General features: G+C 36.8%; 1 protein-coding gene across 1 annotated transcript in view; it reads right to left on the bottom strand.

Moving 5' to 3' along the window:
- LOC128679385 (TWiK family of potassium channels protein 7-like) overlaps positions 1–14,742 on the bottom strand; it is an 88,629-nt gene that overhangs the window by 38,005 nt on the left and 35,882 nt on the right. Inside the window, exon 2 of the mRNA XM_053761578.2 lies at positions 10,472–10,506. The gene's annotated coding sequence lies outside the window, so the exon portion shown is untranslated. The remainder of the gene's footprint in view (positions 1–10,471; positions 10,507–14,742) is intronic.

The following is a 14,742-nucleotide window of genomic DNA, read 5'->3' as shown; positions in this document are numbered from 1 at the left end:
AGTTGTCCTAGTAATAGGTAACCGAAGATACTGTTTATAGCTATCGGAGTGCCCGGCGAACCGCTTATTACATTGCCTAGTAGTATGTGGGATAGTATATCCGCTTCTATTAGCATCTCAACCGGTTGCGGTGTGTGAAAGGTCGGATCAGCTAATTTTAAATTGTTAATATGTGTCCAACCACTGTAGGGTAATTTTACACTGGGCATATTTGAAATTAATTTCGGTAAAATTAATGCTTGTACCGGTATGGAGGGTTGTTCGGCATTGACAGGGGTCAAACACAACGAAACACTTCCCTTAGGTTGTACTGGACGGTCTGTCCCTATCCCAAACACCGGTATGTTTACATTATGACGTTCTAATCCTAAGCGCTGCACGCATGCCTCCGTAATAAACGACGCTTGACTGCCGGTATCGATCATGCATCGAATGGTAGCACGCTTTTGCATGTCCACCCATACATCGACGCGTGCGGTTGATAGTAGAACGGTATTTACACGCACTGCGGGCCCATTGGATAACGCACACAACCTAGGTGTCGAGTGGTCGACGGCCGACAACATAGCACAAGACTGGTCCGCACTAGAAATTGAATGAGGAGGAGTAACCGTCTCCTGCGCAACGGGAGAGAGTGAGACAACATTACTATCCACTTTTGTGAAATGAATTAAACTATGGTGGCGTTTAAAACATGTTCGACAAACGAAGTTCGATTTGCATTGACCTATTTCATGACCCGAAAATAAACAATTCGAACAAATGTCTTTATTTTTTATAAATGAGTATCTATCGCGTGGCGATAAGTTCAAAAAATCCGAACATTTTGTTATGACGTATGGAGCGTTGCAATACAAACAATTTTTCACCTTATTGCCGTTAGCCGAAGGCTGTGAATTGCCTGTGTTGTCCGACTTGACATTAGCTACCAACGCTCGGCGGGCGTAGGCATCGCCGTGGCTAGTGGAGTTGCCGGTAGATGGCGCTCCACTACGTGGTTCACGTGGTTGCTGTTTCGAGACCGAATTGAATTTTTTCTTAAATGGGGCGTTACTATTACTATTGACATCTACCATTCCCACTGCCGAGAGTTCTCGTTCGAGAAAATTAATTAATCTTGACACAGAAGGTATATCGCATGGCTTTGTTAAAGATAACTCGAAACGTTTACGAATAGGACTCGGTATTTTACGCAACAAAATATTTAATAATAAAAAATTCCATTCCTCGACGGGAAATTGCATCATTTCTAAAGCTTTAGTATTTTCTTGAAAAACATTTAAAAAATTACGAAGACTTGGATAATTATCCGCACAAGTTTCCATATCTAATATTCGATCGAGATGTTTTGATGCAATTGCTCGTTTATTTTCGTATCGAGAAACGAGAGCATTCCACGCAATGCGATAATTCTCATCGGTAATAGGTATGGATTTGATGAGATTAAACGGTTCTTGTTTTAAAGTAAGAAGTAGGTATCGATATTTCATACTTTACAGTTACACGTGCTAAATTGTGTTCCCTACTTGACTTGAAGAGACTAATTCACACGATACTCGGCGCGGCGTCGCAAGATCGCCACATGAATAATGTAACTCGAGCTCGGTACAAATGCTGGGAATCGCTACTTGTCTGATCTTTAGGTGCTCTCGATCATAATCGCATACCTTTCCATAATACCTACATTAGAAGTTTTAAAGCATCTCCCGATTACAACTTTAACGAAATGATTTCTTCATTAACAGTTGAAAACGCTTTAATGAAAAATGGCAACTCAATAGTCATTGAGAATTAACAATTAAAGTTAAAAAGAATTTTTAAATATTGAATTTGACACTTTTTTATTTTGTTACAATTAAAATTACTCCTCAACAAAAGCTCTAGATTGTTTAAGTTTGCACTTAATATAATAAACACTTAATTAATAGGCAAATGATGCCGATGTTGGTAAATGGTTACTACAGCCTATCAAACCCTGCAGTACCAGGGGTATCAAACGCGCGTTGCCTAGGATAAAGGGCCACAGCGCCCTGTAATCACACCATCTCTCTCAAACCGGAACACAACATTGCAAGCACTGCTGTTTGGCAGCAGAAGCAGAATTATTTTCAGTAAATTTTGACTTTTAAATTAAAATACTTTTTAGAAGTGCCTCAGTAGATATCTCCATTAAACAGACATAAAAAATAAACGCTTTGAGAATGGTGAGAGCTTTAATGTCTTTCTTCATTGTCTTGTCTACTCTAAATGATATATCACTTTAAATAAATGGGATCCCTGTATAAAAGACCTAAGTTCCCACAATGACTAGCGAACTTTGTGGCGCTTATCACTCTACAAACTAATTAATCAAACTTTTGGGAGCTATTTTTTCCAAATTACGTCCTAATGTCCGAGGACAAATTACGCGTATTTTCGGAAGTCATTCTCCGCGGGCGCTGGCTGGAAAGATATGGACAGATTGTAAGTCATTTAGGAGTTATGAAAAGATTTCGAGTGGGATCAATCAATCAATGTCGACGTATTCAGAGTTTTTTAGAATTAATTATTTCCGTGCGTTTTCACACCCTTATAACATTCTCAAGGGTATTTTAATTAATATAACAGCAGGCTGGTATCAATTGCCTCTTTGATTTTAAATATTATTCTTGTTTATATTTGTGTTGAAATAAATTATATATATTATTATATTAAATATTTCGTGTTGACAACGTTTATATACCCATTGTGTTATATGAAGGAGCTCTTGTGTTATGAAGTACACAGTAATTAAGCTCAAGGCTAATTAAAAGCGAATGGAATTATTAGAAAATGTATGAAGTAAGCCTTTTTTCAAATCTAAGTCAATTGTTACTTTCATAATGCTCCAAATTTGTGCAATTTACACACACTTATTTGAAATCATCATCTCAATCAACATCCGGATTTATAAATTGCGAAGCGAAAGACCTTTCAGACTGATCTGAGAATACACGAAAAGGGAAGGGAGAAAGTCCTTTGTTCAAGTATTAAAATAATCCACAACCTAAACTGAACAATAAACCAAAAATATCTTCGCAGCAGACATCACGAAATGAGCGCCAAGCGCCGCCCACGTCCGTGTTGTACCTATAATCTACCCTACACCCTTTCCAAGGACTGGCTGACGTGGGATCACCTGCGTCTCGCTATACAATGACAAAAGGTTAAGTTTAAGTATGATTTATTTATCATGCTGAAGACAAAGATGTTTGTGTACAAGTCGTATTATCTATCTTAGGTAAGAAACTATTTTTAGCAATTTTGACGTAAATATCACTTGGGGCAATCAATGGCGCAGTGGTTAGCGCGCTCGGCCGATGATAGTGGCGAATTGAGACACTCAATGATCGTTCATTGGAAGGGTGACCAAGTAATTATCTTGAGCTCATCCGTGCTTCTGAAGGCCCGTTAAGCCGTTGGTCCCGGTTAAAGTTACTTTAAAGATTGTTTTATTTAGATATAATCATCTTCAGTCTTTTGTGTACCTCGAATAATTAATCTGAGTTCTGTTTATGTTCAAATTAGGGCAATAGATAGTAGTAGGTATTTTTATTCAGAATTCTAACGAGCTAGCACGGTGCAAGTGTAATATTAGTTTGGATCATGGGTGTTAATAAAGGTACTTTCAGAAATATATGTTTAAGGTCGAGAGAGCGCGACTCAGTTATCACTTTCCGTCACATAAACCTCGTGTCTTGCTTGGCTGTTATTTCATTGAACAAATACAAAATGTACACAGAATATTTTCAAAACGAGATGAGACGAAAAATAAAATTTATGTTTCTAATATGTTTTCCATTCACTTCACTGAACTGAAAAAAAGACCGACGTGACGAATGATATGAACGAAATTGAGTCCGCCTCAAAACTCTAAAGAAATTAGGACGCGACCTCAATTGACTGATTTGCGCTATCTTCGATAGGATGAGCTGCGGGACTCAGATCAGGGAAGAAGGATATATACATTTATTTTTTACGCTCCATGATTTAGTATCCGTCCCGGTGCTGAACAAAAAAGGGAGAGGTCTTTCTTCCATAAGGCTGACTTTTGTGGAAATCGCGGAAATAAAATCTTCTCTATTACAATCAGAAATAATATGCAGCGTAGTTACTAAACAAAGAATTTCGGAAATCTGTTACGTTGTTCCAAAAATTACCTTGTATTCCAAAAATTATCTTCTATAAGCAAGTAAGTGTAGATTTATTGATATTTATTTCTAAACTGTTATTATTATTGAAGTCTTTTTTATACTTACATATTTAAAGCAGGCTTTACAATCATGTACATAATTATATTAAAAGATTGGATTAAGCAAAAACGTGAATAATTTAAACGAGGTTGATTTTTAAAACGTGAATATGGCATACATGTTACATGATATTTTGTTGTAAATATCGATCTTAATTTTTTATCCATTTTCAATACTTAAATCAAAGGCATAAAAGTCATATAATTACCAGGTTTTGTCAGAAAATAACACATTCCACATATCTTCCTCTATATATGATCTCAGGATCAGTTGTTTGTAACTCGATTGAGAAAATCGATAGCTTCGGTTGATAACTAAGAAAATAAATTGTGTCCGGAACTAAATAAATATATAATAAATAATAGTTCCCGGGTTCGATCCCCGGTCGGGTCATTATGGAAAATGATCTTTATCTGATTGGCCCGGGTCTTGGATGTTTATCTATATATGTATTTGTTATAAAATATAGTATCGTTGAGTTAGTATCCCATAATACAAGTCTCGAACTTACTTTGGGGCTAGCTCAATCCTTATATATTTATTTATTTAACGGTACTGAAAAACCGTTAATAAAAGATAACCTAGGATCTGCTTGTAACTGAATCGAGGAAATTGATAGGGCGGGGTCGACGACTGATAAGAAAGTCATTAGAAGCAATAACAGAAAGGGGGATGTAAAAAATGTTGGGTAGAAATATCTCCTTCGTGTTTACGGATGATGCTCGGGCCGTTATCTGAATGAGGACTAATTTGCAACAGATATAGATATCGAACAATATAAACAATTTATTCGGTCTGCTGGTATGGCTGCTTATAGATAGTCAGTTATTATTTTTTACTTATATTTAATTGGTGAAATTTAGATATGGAACATAATAATAAGACTAACTTAATAATTAAAACTAATTATAGTTAAACTTATTACGAAAACGATTTATTTTTATTTGCCATTTTATAAATGTCGAAAGTATTTTATATGTTAAGTTAAAATAGCTACATATCACGGTCTCATGAGTGGGAACATTAATATAAACTAGTTTCTGCTTGGTTTCTCGGAATTCTAACCAAGTTTTGAGTTTATCTCGTTAATACGAGTACAGGCAAAAGTGACAGGGGACTTCTTTATATAAATATTATATATATAAATAAATAAATATAAATATTAGGACAAATTACACAAATTGAGCTAGCCCCAAAGTAAGTTATATACTTGTGTTATGGGATACTAACTCAACGATACTATATTTTATAACAAATACATATATAGATAAATATCCAAGACCCGGGCCAATCAGAAAAATATTATTTCCCATCATGACCCGACCGGGGATCGAACCTGGTTCAGATACAAGCACATTACCACTGCGCCACCGAGGTCCTTAATAAATAAATATTTATCCTTATATAAATATTATATAAGGGTAAACTTATTTTACTTTTAAAAAAATGTTTCTACCAATGACCACATCTCATTGTATCTGTAATCTGAGCGCCGATCGTAACTCGATTGGGCAATCGATAGGGTTGGGTTGGTTTCCGAGAAAGGATTCATTAGACGCGGTAATTAATAGGATGACGCAAAAACTGGTACAAGACATCGGATCACGTCGGGCATCATCGTTAATCTTCGTATCGCATCTCAATTAACTCACTTCGAGATTATTATTGCAAATTGCTGGTTTGGAAAATAATGAGTGACTTTTAGAATCTTTTAGAAGAACATAAATTAAGTTTTTTATAAAATTGTCAGTTGCAATCAGAGCTGTGACTTCATAAAATCGGGGGTAAGATCAGCGTGAAAATAAACGTCAAATTATTCAGCTGTGATTTTACAACCGGCTGCCTGACGTCAAACGACCTTGAGAATGCCATTGTTGCCTATCAGCAGCTATTGCTATGTAATTACGCCTTGTACGACATCCACAAGAGGTTATAGGAAGGCACTTTTCTAGGGAGAAACCACACACATAGTTAAAAAAATTACACATGAAATATCACGAGATATTGATCCTAAATATCTGTATTTTTGATAGATAACATATAGAAATCATACAGATAAACAAAAACAAACACCAAAGAAATAAAAAGCATCTCTTTTAAATGCGGAAACGATAAAGATACTTCAAACAGCCATAAAAAAGTTGAAATCCCATTCAATGTCCGGCCACTTAGCTACCCGCTACAAGCTACGAGGGTGCTACGAGACCGCTACGACAGCGCTACGTGCCTGCAGTGGCTCGTAGCGCCTCTACGACGTGTTACAGTTTAATCGAATTAATAACATCATATTAGTATGGAAGTATTTATAATGGTATATGGCGTCTTATGTATGCGATAAACAGCTTAAAGCGGTTTATTCAGATGGAATCTTGCAACTAAATGTTGAAGCCGATGAACCTACTAATATTATTAATGCGAAAGTTTGTGAGGATTTGTGTATGTATGTTTGTTACTCTTACATGCAAAATCTACTTAACCGATTGTTATGAAATTTGGTACACGGGTAGAATATAACCTGGAATAATACATAGGGTACTTTTATCCCGAAATTACCTCGGGAGCGAAGTCCCGGGGCGCAGCTAGTTGTATACACGCGTTTAGTTTATATATCGATCAATTAATATGACATACAAGTCTTGATGGTGTACCCAGGATTGGCTCCCAACGATGGAACTCCTCTACGGTTTACTGCATAGATATGATGTTTTTTTCCAAGTTCACAACAAAAAGCTCGTGTCAAACATTACATTTTCGCGAAAACTCTATTCACAAGTAGAAGATAATATAATAGAGCTTCGTAACAGTCTTGAAAAAGGCCCTTCGCAGCGTATTCTGTTTCAAGACAAAACTGCTGGTAATTTACATTTCAGCCAACATTTTAAAGTCGTTATGTAAATACCTTGCGGAGGGAAATCATTAGCCAGCCATTTGCGGCTTTTTAATTCCCACTGAAATATGTTAGCTACTTCCATTATTCTCCAAGATAAATACCTGTTTAGAAACTGTTGAAAACAATATAAAAGACCCTTAGGCAATATAGCTGATAATGAGTTTTTTGTAGTATCGTTCGGTCTAAATTTCTTATAAAACCTTTCGTAATTAAAATTCGTAATTAAATTACACCTTAAAGTCGTTGAAATTAACAGTTTAAAAAACGGGCACGAATAACATGCTGGCCGTAGCAAGCTTCTATTCCGAAAAAACAAAATACATTATGTTGCATGCCATTAGAACATACGTATCGACGAAAAAGAAGGACAAGTACACAACAGTAAAAAAGTTACTGGAATGTGGCCTTATAATAATTTCTTTACACAAAAGTGACATACATGTAAAACCATCTAACATGTTGAATTTAAACAAAATTATACAACAAACATTCTCGTGTGATCAACTGATCAGATTCATGATACTCAAATGTTCTATTCCCACGCAAAGCGCGTTAAAAATGAACAAACGCTACGATTATCAAATGTACTAAAACACGCCATCTCTCATGGTAAGTGTAACTAGTGGGTATTACTCGTGTTAGTGCGACTCCATTACTAATACCAATATATCTTGCGCAGAGCCGGGAATGGAAACAAATGACGTCACTTCGCGAAGAATACACCGTATTTGTCATCGCTGCGAGAGAATTATGAAGTGGTGGCACAGATTTACGGTAAGCTAGATATAACGCGTCAAAAAATTGAATCTAGTGCTTCACGATCATTGGTCGTTGTACGGCTGCATATTTCGTCTTGTAGAGTGGCACTTTAAAAGTTGAACGGCTACCAAAACTTGGTTATGTGTTGATGTACGAACTTGTGTAGTGATGTGATATTTTACTAAATACAATGAATGAAATATATAAGACAATTTACTCAGTTTGGTTGGCTAGAATGTTTATTATAATTAAGTTCATAGTACATATTATCGTATTTTTCTGTTTCATCTATTATATCGAACCAAAAATGAAACTGGCACTCAGTTCATACAAACAGAGAACATCGTAACGTTCGTAACGTCAGCTGGTGTTACCCCGCATCCTCATTGGGATAAAGTTCGCGACGTGATGCTATGCGACTCGATACGAGAATGGTCGCGTTATAGATTGTTAAAGCGACTATATAGGATACTGGACATATACGTCAATTAATTTAATATCTTTCCGAGCCGTTTCGAGAACAACCCGCTACGCCACGCAGTATCAGTTTATTTACAAAATTTCAATCTATTAATTAATCCTCATCTATATTGTTTAATCTGTACATCAATGAGTTTATTGTTGAACTCAGCGATGATCATGTCGGGTGCTATATTGACGGTACTAGTGTTAATAATTTAAGTTTTTCCGATGACATGGTTTCGCTGAGTCCATTAATTTGACGACCTCGGTGGCGCAGTGGTAAGGTTCTAGCCACTGAACCGAGAGGTCCCGGGTTCGATCCCCGGTCGGGTCATGATGGAAAATGATATTTTTCTGATTGGCCCGGGTCTTGGGTGTTTATCTATATATGTATTTGTTATAAAATATAGTATCGTTGAGTTAGTATCCCATAACACAAGTCTCGAACTTACTTTGGGGCTAGCTCAATCTGTGTGATTTGTCCTAATATATTTATTTATTTATTTATTAGCGGGCTAAGGAAACAAGTAACTACATGTCAAACCTACGCTAAGAGTCTCGGGCTGGTGTACATCTGCAAAAAGAGCGAATTGTTAGTATTCAAGGCTGGTACAAAGGAGCCCCAGTTCGCGCCACCAGTTTCTATGTACGAAAATGAACTAAAGCGGGTTACTAGTTTCAAATACTTGGCACACATTGTGAACTCAGCTCTAACTGACGATGCTGATATTCAGAGGAAACGTAGAGCTCTAGCGGTTAGGAGAAATATGGTAGCGCGTCGTTTTAGACGATGTATTACGCCGGTTAAAATTACCATTGTCAAAGCCTTCTGTCAAAGTTTCTACACTAGTAGTCTATGGACACAATATAAACGTCGAACCATGCGACGTCCGGTACAATAACAGAGACCTGCGTGTCCAGTGCAATAACATCTTTAGAATATTGTTGGGACTGTCTCGTAGATGCAGTGCGTCAGGCATGTTTGCGGAGGGCCGCACAGACGGTTTTAATGCCATCATGCGCAAAAAGTCCGCCTCTTTGTTGCAGCGTGTGCGGGCAGCGCCAACTCCATCCTAAGCATGATGCCCACACGGCCTCACTGTCCCATACTAAGGCACTGCACGTTGGTGTCCATAGGAGGCCAAATATAAACAATATATTTATATATATATTGTATTTTATTTTATTATTGAATGGAAATTGATATTGTATTTTTACTAACATTGTTCGTAAGATAAATTGTTACTAACACATTATGGGCAATTCGAAATAAAGAATTTTATTCATTATTAATAGTCAACATAAGGTAAGGTTTACCCAGAAATTTCCCAATTTCTTCACAAAAAGATCGAAGACATTTTTGAAATTGAGAAAATCCTCGGACGAAAATTAGAATAAAAAGAACATTTTGTTAACTTGATAAAAGTAACAGCGCTGTCGGCAGCCTATCGAGACAGAATCGATGTTCTTTTGTTTCGCCGATTCTGTTTGTTTTGTACTCGTTTCCAATATCTCAAGGACTAATTTGATAATCTTTCTAATTTAAATGAGGACATTCGGTTTCCTGCTTCTTTACTCCAAAAAACTTTAAGTGCATTGGAGACACTAGGCAGGTAGGTCACTACAAATTCTTACTGCGCGTTATTATTCAAGATCTAGTTGATTTCATGCTATTAGCATGTACTCCGTACAATGAAGTACTTACTAAATACATGGTTGATTGTTTTTGTTTCAACTGATTAACATTTTTTGTGAATACTTCGGCCAAAAGTAAATTTAGACCGAAGCCTTAAATTAAAGTAAATTTAAACCTTAGGTTGGGACGGGGAATAGACCCGAAGACAGAAGCCAAAGACGAACTTCTGTCGAATGTACACAATCATATTTTAGTATAAATATTAACAACAAGAAGTAGATTTCTTATTTAAATATATAAAGATATCAACAAGCTGCAGCTTAATAAATCACAAAATATATTTCAGTGAACATTTATCTGAATCTGGACAAATTCTTAAGTAATAAAAGTCCAAAGTTAATTTATCACAGCCGCATTATTTATACATGAGGTAAAATAAACAACAATACTTACAAACAATCGCGATCCTGATTGGCCCAACTTCACACCTGCAACAGAAGATTGATCGTGAAAAATAAACACAGGACTTCAATCAGAGCTCTCTACAAGTTTCAAAGAAAAATACGGCCGTTTGGAAACGGAACGGCAAGGGGCATCGGATCGAGGTAACCGCGATAACAAGGGCTTCCTGACGAACTTATTCAGTATTCGGAAAAAACAAATGTTAAAATTCGAGCGGAAAAGGTTTGATATTTCAAGTGTTGGGGAATTGTCGGTCTGTTGGAGGCGGCTTGAGTCGGAGCGAACTAGCGAGGCATCTGAATATTATTATATATCTTCTCACTGTTCACTTCTATTTATTTATTTATCAATTTATGTACACACAAGAAACTTAAAATATAAATTACATTATAAAAATGAGTACAAGCTACTTATAAAATAAAATAAAGTTACTATAAAGAGAAAAGGTTTGTGTTTTAGTTTGTAGAAATTAAACTCAAAGATCGATTTTGATGATATTTGGCTCAGAGATAGACGAAACGTTCAGGAGTCATGGGCTACTGCGGCTATTTTATTATTAAATTTTGAAACGAGCGAAGTTGGGGCGGGCCGCGAATACAGAATGATCTTAATTTATCCATTAAATATTTCGTACGCATTGTATGATACTCCACGCTTATCTACAAGTACATAAATTGATCGCCGTAAATCAGACCATAGCTCTATCTCGGAGGAAGAAAATAATGGAAGAAGCGGGACCACTTTTTTGGTATTTTGTAACGTAATTGCTCCCTAAATGATTAATTTTAGAAGGAAAATCTTGTGGAGCCATCTTCCTTGGTTCGTTGGTTCTGGTTTTTGTATGATTGTGTAATGAAGGACTCATTTGGTTTAATTTTATTTGGTCTCATATAGTTGGATTTTTCGCGATATTTTTAACGTATTTTTTTTCTACTTCCAGATCTATATTTGTATAGACTCGGCTGTTTGATTACACAGACAGATAACTTGATATATACAAGCACTTTAGTTATATATATTATTTATCTTTCATCTCTCACACGATTTGGACTAATTTAAAATGTAATTACTTAGTTACGTATCTCACTATATAGTATCTCTATGATGTGCGAATGATATAAGTCCATACGGTGGTCCTATTTGATATCAAAAAGAGATGGACATTCTTCCCGAGTTAATGTAAAATCAAATAAATAAATTCACAACATTCAATCATATTCATATGCATCTGTGAAAATAATTTTGTCCCGGAACCAAGCATCGTGATCAGTAAACAGCGAATATTATCGATTTGCAATATTTGAAACCTTACAAAATTTTGTCGATTTTAAGTTCGTTTCAAATATAAATCAAACTTGGTTCGTTAACACTAGCGGGGCAATAGAGTGGACCGCATGACTAGTTCCTCTGCATAGATCTCTATGCTGCGGTAATAGAGACGCATTTGCAATGAATATGGGCAGCTTGGCGTGCTGATCACTGTACACAACCAAATTATTTCCTTTGATAGCTTTTGGAAACCGTCCCGATCGGTGGTCCTTTTTAATCTAACATTTGACGATTTGCAGTATCCTTTATTGTTATACTTTACCTTTGACTTTCGAAATATATATATATATTATAATCAGTACTCGGATCACAATCATAACCTATTTTGATATACCTTTTGACTATGTACATTATGTACTTTTATGTATTACTAGCTTTTGCCCGCGGCTTCGCCCGCGTGAATTTCATCGCAAAATCTCAGTAATTTTTACTCTGTAAGACTGGTAAACATGTATGATTCGAATTCGCATTTGTTCTAATCTTTAGTTCAATTTCCTGTTTCCCGCTGCGTGTCTCGTCCCGCAAACTTGTCCAATCCCGCTTCCTGCTACGTAATGTAGATATCCCGTACCGTTTTCTATATATTGTGCCATCATGTTTTTCGCAATGAGTCCCGTCTCGTTTCCCACTACGTGTCTCCTTCCGATTTCCCGCTCTGACTCCCACTCCCGCTTTCTGCAACGCGTGCCGTTCCATTTTCCATGACGTTTTACGCCTCGGTTTTTTTATTAACCACAAACATAAATTAAACATTTTTGTATTTACTATTACTGTTATTTACTACAAAAAGTAAGTCTACCAATTTTCAGCTTTTTATCTTGAAAATTGTATTAAATCCCATACAATCATGTTTAAAACTAAAAAATAACAAAATTAAATTGAAAATTGATACCTTCTAATTATATCTATATAAAACTTTCATCGATAAAAAAAAAATATTCATATTCTGTTTACAAGGTGTAAACAGAATATGAATTTTTTTTTTTCTACAAAATTTGTTAGTGGATTCGGCTCCATGGATTGTTATTTTAATTTTCCTACAGGACCCTCCTCATTTTCCGGGATGAAATGTCTATAAGATGTTAACCCGCGATTTCGAGGCATTTTTGATTCATTATTAGTTTTTCAATTATGCTACCTGACCATTTACCGGGATGAAATGTATCTAAGATGTTAACCCGGTATATAAGGTACATACCAAATCGGTCCAGTAGATTTCGAGTGATGCGCGTTCAGACAGACAGATAAAAAAACATTTTAAAAACTATATTCTCGTCATCTATATGAGTAACTAAGTATATTCCACGAAGAAATTTAAAAAAATGTCCAATGTACAAATTTGGCCTTTATTCAATTTTATTATATATATTGATATTGATTAGAAAAAAACATTGTAAGAAACAATAATGGCAAGCCCTTCTGGCATGATAGGGACAAACACTGTTCAAATGAGTTTCTTTCGGCATTTCTTCTCAGCAGTGGTTGTTCCGAAATGCCAGTAGTTTGTAGCTTGTGAGAAATAACTATAAATATAAAAATTGACGAAAAAAGTGCCTGTGAAGGTCTAATTTCTGAATAAATGATTTGAATTTGAAAATATTGAAACAATTTTATTAAAAGTAATGAGGTAACGTAGTACAACATTGGTATTCTAGGTTAACATTAGCTACGACATTAGCCTAGAAATAAGTGAATGGACGAAAAATTTCTCAAAAATCTTGGTAATTATCTGCGGTGCATTTTTGTTGAACGACAAATACAGTAAGGCAATTCAACGTGATGCGTTACGACAATACGAGTATCAGATGTAGTATGTGACAATTTGCAGAAAACATTTATCATTATGACCGTCTATTGTACTTTTAATAATTAATTTTTGTGTTATAAAGTTTTAAATAAAACTACGATGAATGATGTTAAAATAAAGTCATTTGAAATAATTTAATTATGTTTTCTTTAAATCTGTAGATAAGGTCAAGCTTCTTCTTCTATTTCTCCATCCCCCTGTCGGGGCAAAGAGCAGCCACAAATTTCATCCATTTCGATCTGTCAGACAGATCAAAAGGTCAAGCTAGGACACTTAAATGTATAAACCTATCCTCTTTGATATAGTATATACCTATAGATTTACAAAAAATATACTATAAAACACATAGAAGCGGCTCACGTCGTGAACACAATAATTTAGCGTCAGCGTCGAAGATAAGCATATTTCGTGGAGCTCGCGTTATCTCGACAAAGTAACACAATCTTGAAATTAATTTCCATCACGTGCCGGCGAGGGCGCCACAGTCGTTAATGTGGTAATTTTGCTCTTTATTGTATGAATGGATATAGTTATCTGTTGTTGTAGCTTCAGAATACTATTAACTGTCTCATCCTCGCGTGTTTCGGTTGCATTCGCGACTGTGATAAGAACAGCCGCCTGCCTTTTTTTTTGTTTACCCAGGGGAATGCTTGTTACGCACTGAGTGTGGGACTCCTGGGCCGCTAGTCGGCCCAGCCTACCCACTAAACCCCTGGGGCGTTTCCACGCTGCCGTTATGGGGGACGTCACGGGGTCGCTAGGCATTTCACCGCGACGCCCCCCCGGCCGGCCTTTCGGCCCCGACCTGGGCGAGCAGCAAGCACAAGTGCTAACCACCCGCCCCTTACGCCACGCGGACGTGGCGCTGACCATCAAGCCCGCTCCGCGCACCAGTCAGAAAGCTGACGGGGGGAGCGGGCATCACCGACCATACACAGGACACACACAAAATCTTGGGTGCCACAGGGCACCTAAGTCTGCCCCTGTACGGGCGCAAGAGGTGATAAGCAGGTGACACCCACACATTGCACCCGATACAGAGGCAGCCACCCTTCGGCCGCAGAGGACAGGGGATCGTCGAGAGACATACGGACGCTCCCCTTCCCCTGCGACCCCACCGCACCGT

Source organism: Plodia interpunctella, chromosome 21, assembly GCF_027563975.2.
Source record: "Plodia interpunctella isolate USDA-ARS_2022_Savannah chromosome 21, ilPloInte3.2, whole genome shotgun sequence".
In the NCBI taxonomy this organism is placed as follows: domain Eukaryota; kingdom Metazoa; phylum Arthropoda; class Insecta; order Lepidoptera; family Pyralidae; genus Plodia; species Plodia interpunctella.
This window is presented reverse-complemented; position numbering and strand designations above follow the sequence as displayed.